At 48.0% G+C, this 10,057-nt stretch overlaps 1 long non-coding RNA gene across 1 annotated transcript in view; it reads left to right on the plus strand.

Moving 5' to 3' along the window:
- Positions 1-8,530, plus strand: part of LOC146798053 (uncharacterized) — a 47,987-nt gene extending 39,457 nt beyond the window's left edge. Inside the window, exon 3 of the long non-coding RNA XR_014968595.1 lies at positions 8,251-8,530. This is a non-coding gene — a long non-coding RNA (uncharacterized LOC146798053). The remainder of the gene's footprint in view (positions 1-8,250) is intronic.
- Positions 8,531-10,057: the final 1,527 nt, after the last annotated feature.

Genomic DNA, 10,057 nt, shown 5'->3' on the forward strand with positions numbered 1-10,057 from the left:
CAGTGTAGTCTGGGGCACATTTCTTAATTTGCACTGGTGGTTGTTGGCAGCAGTGTATTAATGGTAGGCCTGGGCGGTAAATTTCGTTCCGCTCGCGGAATTTGCGATATTTTGACATTTTCGCCTTCCGCAGAGAGCGCGAAAATGTCAAAACTTTCGCAACCTGCTGCGAAATGGAAGTATTTTTCTTGTTCGCGCTTTAAAAAAGCGTTCTCGCGCGCGAGGTCGCGACTTACCGGGTCCCTGCGTTCGCCGATGAGTTTTCCTATCCGTTCGCGCACGCCACAAGATATTGTATTGTTGGTAACCGGTCGCGCTATCCCGCGAGAGTTTGTGATCGCGAACACGTTATTGCGATCACGAACAAGAAATAAGAATCACGAGCAAGATGGCCGCGCCGATTAGCGACCGCGTGGGCAAGTTGGAGATATACTTCCCCGCGAGCACGCAAAAACACATCGCGAACGGGTGGGGCAAGCAATCTCCGCAATTTCGCGAAAGTTCCGCATGCTCAAGGAGAGTTTGCGCAATTTCGCGATAATTTGCGAACGTCAATTTCTCAAGTTCCGCCCACCCCTAATTAATGGTGCCAATAAGCCTAATGCGGGTATGGAAATGGATCCCGCAAACCACCTGATGGGTACTAAAAAAGCTATCTCTAGGGTTTAGAGTGCCCCTCCCTCCCTCTACTCTGCTGCCATTGTACTTGCTGCCCAGCACTACCTATAGCCACACGGTTGATGGCAGATACTGGGCACCAGCACCCGTTTTCGGTGTTTGGGGGTTTAGTTTTTCACCACTAAACTTTGACTCGACCTAAGATAGAAAGTGTGGGGGGGGGGGTAAACATAGAAAAACAGTGACACGTAAAGATAACAGAGATGGAAAAGAACCTGCAGCACAGACGAGAATGCATGATGGTGGAAGAAAAAGGCATGGAGTGGAATCAAGACTAGGCAACCTTGGCATTCAGAAACCCTAAAATTCGGCAATAACTGCGGCAGGATCCTATGAAAATCTTCAAGCCATTGCAGCATTTTATTTTTATTTATTTACTTGGAACAGATTATGCACTTTGGGGAAGGACCTGTGATTCTGTCATCCGCATCTTTTCTTACGATATTCGCAGGATGTCTTCCAAAGTTCTTGCGAAAGTGGCCGATTGGCAGACGGTTGACTTCCATCAATTAAAGTGTCTCTCAACTCTCACATCCGTGTCTTTTTTTTCCTTTATCGATCTTTATCTGTATACCACTAGCATGTTAAATAGTGTTACATAAATATATTTACGTGTTCAAATTGGAGCCTTACACACTTTTTAGAGGGCCTAGTTAATATGAGCAGAACTATAGCGGGTCAATACCATACATTTTTTTTTTTAGAGTTTTATATAGTGCAAACTAGACCAGGGTATCAGAGCGCTTTACACAAGCACCAGTTTCTTTACAGTTGAACACATTCACGTTTTTTCTTTTTTTTGTTAGGCACGGGAAGATTAAGGGGCATATTTATAATAACTGACGCATCCCTGCATATCAGCAGGAATGCGCCAGTTATTTTGCGCCCCAGCTCCGCCATCATGGATGCGCCGCATTTATAATGCGGCGCACCATGGGGCAAAAATGGCACAGATGCATCACGCATCTGTGCCGTAAAAGTGGCGTATTGCTGGAGTTGCGTCGCAAGCACGACGCACCTCCAGCAATGCTCTGGGGGGCCCTATCTGCACAATGCTGCGTCAATCCTTACGCCTGCTTCAAGCAGGCGCAGGGTTTTGACGCAGCATGGGCTCAAAAGTGACTGAGTGAAATCTTGTAGATTTCACTCAGCCACTTTTAGGAGGCGTTCCTGCGCCGGAACGCCGCCACCTGCCCTGGAACGCCTACATGTGGCGCAGGGCTTTACAACGTGACGCATCTCCCAGATGCGTCACGTTGTAAATACCCCGCACCATGGCGCAGGATTTGCTCCGCTGCTGCGTCACAAAAGTGACGCAACGGCGGCGTAAATGAGGCACAAGTCAAACATAAATCTGCCCCTAAGTGATTTGCTCAGAATCACAGGATGTTGAGCGTCGTTGCCGAGACTCGAACCCGGTTCCCCAGCATCGAGGTGGACTGCTCTAGCCATTGTGCTTACTGAAATATCGTACTAGTGCAAACCTGAACAATTCAGAAACAGCCATTTAAAATACAAATTTCTTTAGTTATTATTATTCTCTATAAAGCGCTATCTCGACCCTCAGCTAGTATGCCAGAGCGTTTATAAAATGTAGAAAACATACTGTAACATCCACTAAGGTGGGTAGGAGCACAGAATAGTTACGACTTTGGTGCTGGAAACCAGAGTTCGAGTCTCGAGGTCGCGTCCACATCCTGTGATTCTGGGCAAATCACATAATCTCCTCCTGCCTGAATGTGTAATGTAAATACGGTGCTCATGTAAAGCGCTCCAACACCTTCGGGTCGAGTTCGCGCTATATAAATATGCAAAAAAAAAAAAAATGCAAGGTAAATTATTGTTCGTGATTATATGAAGTAAATATTTTAACTTTTAAGAACCGTAGAAATATTTCAGTTGAACTAAATAAAATGTTCGAGAACGTATTTGCCTGTCTGACGTAAAGAAAAGTCAAAAAAAGCATGTTTACGTGGTTCTAAAAGCAGCAGGTGGCTGGTAAATGTCTCATTGGGCTAGTTTTGAATCGGGCTTGGCTACTTCCGGTGGGTTGGGTGAAGGGCCCGGCCACAGACCAGGCCTGGCATCCACCCCCTGCTGTCCACACATAAAGACCTTAAGCGGTGGTCGGTCACAGAGTGAGGGGTAACTTGGCGAGGTTTGTAACACAGGGCAGTCGGGGAATTGGTGACGTTGCATAAGAAGCCAGCTTCTCACGTACGTCACCACCCCCATGAAAGTTCTTCACGGCGTCTGCCCTCAGCACTTCCCACCCCTCAAGCCTCTCACCTGAAGATTCTATTACAGGACCGGAGGCTTCGGATTATGCTATCTCCTTCTTTACTGCGTAAAATCACAGCAGCCAATAAACATACAATTTAGTATAAACAAACCACATTGTCCATGTTACTTTGCGTCAGCCACGCCTCCTTAGCCCTCCATAAGAGCCCTGGTCACTGTCCCAGCCTCCTCTTTCTTTGCTGCTCACAGCAAGAGATAAGTACCCCTCAGACTAATTTTCAAATAGCTATCTTATTGGTTTGCCCAGGTTAGACGTAGCGCGCTGCACTTGGTGCTATAGTTGTTGTTTAGAGATAATTAGATATTATTATATGCATGGTTACTCACAGTTACAGAAGGCAGCGTTTGATTCGGCGCTTCGCGCCACATGCGGGAGCTCTGCTCCGATTTCAGGTTCCGGGATTGTGTTTGAATGTAGCACGCCCTTGGCGCGAAGTACCACACCGCTGAGCGGTGATAAACAGGACCGTCTTCGGTCTCAGCGCATCAAAGGTCGGTGCCAGGGCTTCCCTTATCGCCCGTAAGCACCTCAAGAGCCGGGTGGTTACCGGCCGACGTGTGCAGCTCACGCGACGCCCATTGGGCTATATTTTGGCTTCTTTTGGGCTCGCGTTGGGCTGCACACGCCGGCATCGTCTCCCGTATCGTTTTTACTTCGCGTTTTTCATTTCGAGTTGCATTTCAGCAGGACGCCTGACCGGCTGTAATAGGAGTCGCCCTAGGGAGTGAGCACACGCTCCTAGTACATCTTTCTTTCGGCTCTGACGCCTTATTAGGCTGAAATAATTCTGACTACAGCTTTGCTGAGGGGGCTTGGTACAAATTCAACTTCTGTGCACGTGGGCTGGCCCCCCCTTACTCCTCCATTATATATATATATCTTCTAGCAGTTGGTGTGAATTGAGTCAGTTGCTCTACCATTGTAATCATGGATGAGTGGGTACGCTATGAAGATGAGGAGGATGTCTATTATGAGGGACATCAGGAGACTGTCCTTGAAGATAATATAGTAGAGGCTCTGGACGCCTCGGTCCAATCCTCTGTGAACAGGGCCCTGGAGACTACAGTACCCTCTACTGTACAACAAGCATTGGCAGCTGCACTGATACCAATCACTAAGCAGCTAGAGAGTTTTGCCAAGCGCCACGGTTTCACTAAGGACAAGCGCAATGTGTGTCCGGATACTGAGGTGGTCAAAGTGCGCCGCTGGCCGCATGCCACAACCCTGGACTCACTTCCCCCACCTGCAGGTGGCGACCACGAGTACTCCACTGGGGGCAAGGCAAAGAGCAAGCAGAAAGCCTACGTAGACACTGATACCACTAATACCGATACCAACACTAACACAACGGACGAGGAGACCCCTCCCAGGAAGAAGGCCAAAAAGGTGGCTTCTTCACGTTCGGAGACTCCATCTAATACCCCTTTCACCTTCAATCCTAGCGAAATAGTCCACCCTTGGTCTACCGACTGGGCTCCGGCACCCGAAGTGATTGAATATTTGCATGATAATATTCGCAAAGGGTTTGATAAGGAAGTCCGAAATCGACTCAGGTCGGAATGCCCTCAGCCAGATCTACCTGATAAAGTCGCGGAAACTCCCGAGATAGACGTAAGTTTGCTTACGTTTATGAAGAAATTCGCCAGAGATCCCAAAAAAGGGATAGACCGAGCCTGGAGAGGGTGTCAAGATAAGCTCCTTGACGTTGTGGGTCCCCTCGCAAAGATACTGGAAATGGCCTTAGTGGCCAAGGAATCAGCGACTCCAGTGGATCTGGACATCCTCGCCGGGTGGACACAGAGGGCCATTTGCCTGCTCGGCAATGCCAACTGTGCCATATCGACAGAAAGACGCAAGTCCCTGCTTATGCGTATGGACACTAATCTTACCGACCTGGCAGCTGCGGAACCCGGACTTCTTGCAGAGGGTAACTTGTTTGGAGACCGGTTCGTGAAGGATGTGTCGAAGTACGTAGGGACTTTCACATCCCTTGATAAAGCTCAGAAAGGAATAAAAAGGGTGTTTACACAAGGCCTTTTCAACAGGGCCGGACGAGGTAGGGGATGCTCGTCAGGCCGTTTCTCCAATCAAGGTCCCCCCAGAGGTGATTTTGGTCGCGGAAGAGGTGAATGGGACTCTACTAGAGGCGGAACCTTCTACCCCACCCGCCGCCGCTTCAACAAGCGCAGATTCCACGGAGGTGGAAACAGAGCAGGCTTCCAAGCACAGAGTTCAGCAGGTGAGTGTGCCAGACGTGTCTCTTTTACCATTGGGGGGTCGCACTCAGTATTTCCTACACAATTGGCGCACCCTTACTCAGGATGCGTGGGTGCTTCAGACGGTTCAAGGATTCCAACTGGAATTTTACGAACCACCCTGTCAGGACACGTTCCCGAGACCTCTCCATTTTTCCCAACACGAATGCAATTTTATAGACAAAGAAATAGAAGAATTGCTGCAAAAACGCGCAATAGCTTTATGCAACAACAAGCCTCACGGTTTTTGCAGCAATATATTTCTGGTCCAGAAGAAGGGTGGTGGCCACAGACTGGTCCTGAATTTGAGGGAATTCAACCATCACCTGGTGTACTAACACTTCAAAATGGAAGGGATCCACCTTTTGACGGACCTGTTGAAACCAGGGGATTGGCTAGTCAGACTGGATCTCAAGGATGCCTACCTGTCCATTCCCAGTTTTCCTCCACACCGCCGCTTCCTGCAATTTCAATGGAAAGGTGGGTGGCTCGAGTATTTGGCCCTTCCTTTCGGGCTTTCCTCGGCTCCTTGGTGTTTCACCAAGGTGATGAAGCCGGTGGTCGCGCATTTACGGGAACAAGGGGTGCGCATGATTATTTACCTGGACGATATTCTAATCATGGCCCACAGTCCAGCGCTAGTATCGCAGCACCTTCAAATGACGATCTCTCTTTTGCAGAGCCTGGGGTTTGTAATCAATCAGGCCAAATCGGCTCTTATACCGTCAAGGATGACCGAGTTCCTGGGCTTTGTGATAGACTCCCAGAAAGCTCAATTGCATCTTACCAAAGCGAAACTCAGGGATTTTAAGAAAGAGATAGTGGCGATGTTAGCCAAGCAGAGGGTTTCACTCAGGGTCATCGCCAGAATAGTGGGGTTATTGGCATCTTCCATTCAAGCGATTTTCCCGGGACCACTGGGTTACAGGGCTTTACAGAGACTCAAAATTCAACACCTACAGAAGGGTCTGGCTTACACAGACCTGGTCCCTCTCTCGCAGGATGTAAGGGACGAGATGCAATGGTGGCTGGGCCACGTGGAAGCGTGGAACGGAAGAGCCATTTTCGTATCCCTGCCAGAGGTTGTTATTGAGTCCGACGCCAGTCGTTGGGGTTGGGGAGTGCGCTGTGGCGATATTTCTACAGGCGGAAGGTGGTCGCCCCAAGAGTTATCACTACACATAAATTGGCTGGAACTCCTATCGGGTTCTTTTGCGATTCGAACTCTGTCCCCCAAGCAAACCGCTTGCTGCATCCTTCTAAGGATGGACAATGTGTCGGCAATGAGGTACATAAACAAGTTGGGAGGAACAAAATCATCCCTGCTGGTGGAGATTGCCAAAGACTTCTGGCATTACTGCCTGAGCAACCAGATAACAGTGATAGCGGAATACATTCCAGGACAATCCAACCTCATAGCGGACTGGAATTCCAGACATCTCAGGGATTACAGCGATTGGAGATTACTGCCGAGCATATTCCAATGGCTGCAGGGAATTTGGGGCCCGTGTCAGATGGACCTATTTGCTTCCAGGCTGAATCGGCAGCTTCCCAACTTCTTCAGTTGGAGGCCGGATCCAGTAGCGAACGCAACAGATGCGTTCCTTCAGGATTGGTCGGGGACAGTGAATTATGCGTTCCCGCCTTTCCTTCTCATTCCGAGAGTGACCTCTCATATTCTCAGGCAACAGGCGGAGGTGATTTTGGTGACACCATGGTGGAGATCGCAGCCATGGTTCCCGATATTATTGGAAATGAGCTGCGATCTCCCCAGGAGGCTCCCTTGGTCGGAGTCTCTTCTCCTGGGACCTCATATCATATCAGAGCGGTTGTCGCTGATGGCATGGCGAATTTCCGGCAGCAATAGAAAATGCCGGGATTTTCGGAGACAGCTTCAGATTTCATCAGGCAAGCGTGGGCACCTTCCACCAGGAAGCGATATTCTTCAGCCTGGACAGGCTGGATGGGTTGGTGCGTGGAACGAAATCTGGATCCCGTGAGGGCAGGATTACCCAATATTGTAAATTTTCTTTCTGAGAAAGCAGCAAGTGGTTTGGCTTATCGTTCTGTAAATAATTTTAGATCGGCCATTTCGGCGGGGCATAACCCGGTGGATGGGAAATTGGTGGGTATGCACCCCATGATTTGTAAACTTCTTAAAGGTATACGAATAGCGAATCCCCCCAAACCCAAATACTCAGGTTTATGGGATGTATCTTTAATCATTTCTCTCTTCAATAGTTGGCCGGTGAATGGTCTGTTATCAAGAAAACAGTTGCTTGCGAAGTTAGCGATGCTACTATGCTTGTCAGTTTGTAGACGCTCATCGGATGTGCGGGCACTGGAGATTACAGGTAGAGTATTTACTCCGGAAGGAGTTTCTTTTACCATTACGGGCCGTACCAAGACACTTTTCAGACATATTGAGTATAATGCTTTCCCTAGCAATGAGAAATTATGTGTTGTCCAATGCTAGAAAACCTATGAGGATTGTACTCGATCATTGAGTCCTGAGGGCTCTACTCAACTTTTGCTTGCATTGCAAAAACCTTTTAAACCAGTGTCTGCTGCAACCATAGCCAGATGGCTTCGTTATATTATGAAAGAAGCTGGTGTTGATATTCAAATGTTTGGTGCACATTCTGTGCGTGGTGCCATGGCATCAAAGTCATTTATGCTAGGTTCTAGTATTCAGGACATTATGCGTTCTGCTGATTGGTCATCTGAATCAACGTTCAAGCAATTTTATTATAAGCCGGTGGGAGACATAACATCTGTTGTTTTTAATAAGCGTTAAACTAGCATAATCCGAAGCCTCCGGGGCCTGTAATAGAATCAAAAATTAGCTAGCATTCGCGCCAAGAATTTTCAATTCTATTAAGGACACAGAGGCGAGGATTATCCCACCCGGCTATGTTACAATATGATTGTTCATGCTTACCCACCCGTTGATATTGTACTGAGTTATTGGTATCACGCAGAAATTACGGGTTGTTCATGTTTGGTTTTTCCTAGGTGCAGACAAGAAGTCTGAATAAAGATGCCTTCAAGTTGAAACCTTTTCGGTGGAATTTGGTTTCCTGTTAAACTTCCATGTTGGAGGATGTTCGTGAAATATTATGGACTTAGTGGACTTCTACACAGTTCGAGCAAAGAAAGAGGAGGCTGGGACAGTGACTAGGGCTCTTATGGAGGGCTAAGGAGGCATGGCTGACGCAAAGTAACATGGACAATGTAGTTTGTTTATACTAAATTGTATGTTTATTGGCTGCTGTGATTTTACGCAGTAAAGAAGGAGATAGCATAATCCTCGCCTCCGTGTCCTTAATAGAATTGAAAACTCTTGGCGCGAATGCTAGCTCATTTTTGATTCTCGCCCACCCTTGGTTTAGTGCCTTTTGCAGAATGACTTTGGGAGATGTTGCCAGCTTTTGCTGTACTGGGTTGGGCTTCTGTGTCTTTTTAGGTCTCGCCTAGCGAAGCAGCGCATGCGCTGCTTCGCCTTCGCGAGATTATTGTTGTCAGTTTTGCTAGCGAAGGGAGACAAACCATGTGTGCGTCTGGACAGGTGATGTGCACGTGCACCGCACGGCATCTCTTTTGCTCGTGGGCCTGTCCAGGCACGCACCGCATGGCGTCTCTTTTGCTCGCGGGCTTGTTTTCACAGGCAGGTACCTGTGCATCCTGGGATATATTGTCTACAACTGCTTCTCGTATCGAGTTAATGGGCAGAACTGAACTACAGATACCATCACATTCTGGTAGGAAGCAAAGACGGATCACTTTAATTTGTAAACTATTGCTCGAGTAAGTTAGGTTTTAATGGGCTTTTGTCCATGTCTTGAAGCGAGAGCTCAATTGGAAGCCAAGCGAGTTCCGTGGAGCAACTACAAGTAAAATATAGGCCCTACAATACAAATACATTGGCCAAACCATGCATGTGCAGGCAAGTATTTTGGTTGACGGCCTGCCCTGCACGTTGCTTCCCCGGCATGCTCTGCACCTACTGTGTGTATCCTGGTTAACCCGCAGATCTCTGCTGCTTAGGGGAGGAGCAGTAGTCAGGATGGAGGAGAAGATCTCCGGCTTGAAGCCCTATCTGGAAACGTTGACCATTGGAATCATCAAGATCCTAGGTGAGAGGGGATGCCTGGCGTAGGATGGAGGTGGACTGTGGAGAGACGGGTCACTGTAGTTTAATGAAAGATACTGATCTGGTTAATTAAAGAGACTGATCTGGTAAATTTGGGGGTAAGCACCTAGAAGACACAATGATGGAAAACAGGAGCCCACACAGGTCAGAGAAGCATGTACGCATTAAGTGCAAAGGACCCTGTCATTAGAGATCTCGTTAGTCAACTGTGTAATGGATCCTTTTGATAGAAAAAAGTGCAGATTTATATGATGGCCAGGATGGAACTCCTCTACTATCTTCTTCCTTGTCACAATCATGACTTGTGAGGTGAACTCCACATCTGAGTCAGGAAACATCAGGAGTGCTGAAAATGCAAGTCTCACCATCTTTTTCTGGGCGCCATAATAGGGCTTCTGTTTCCAGTGTCTTAATGCTTTGTTTCCTGTCTCAACTGGGTTAGAGATGTCCTACTGGGCTTGGGCCACCAACAACGTCTGTAAATGCCCATTCAATTCCGGGCTTGGGAAGAGACCGATATCCACCGAGAGGGCAGCGGCAGTGGAAGCATGCATGAAAATGATCCCTAGTTACTCCAACATTAATATCGTGGCCGTAAATTCACCAACACACTGGGGGCAGTGGAAGTGACGTCACTGACCCTTTGACCATGATGAATCACAGGATGTG

Source organism: Triturus cristatus, chromosome 9 (assembly GCF_964204655.1).
Source record: "Triturus cristatus chromosome 9, aTriCri1.1, whole genome shotgun sequence".
NCBI lineage: Eukaryota > Metazoa > Chordata > Amphibia > Caudata > Salamandridae > Triturus > Triturus cristatus.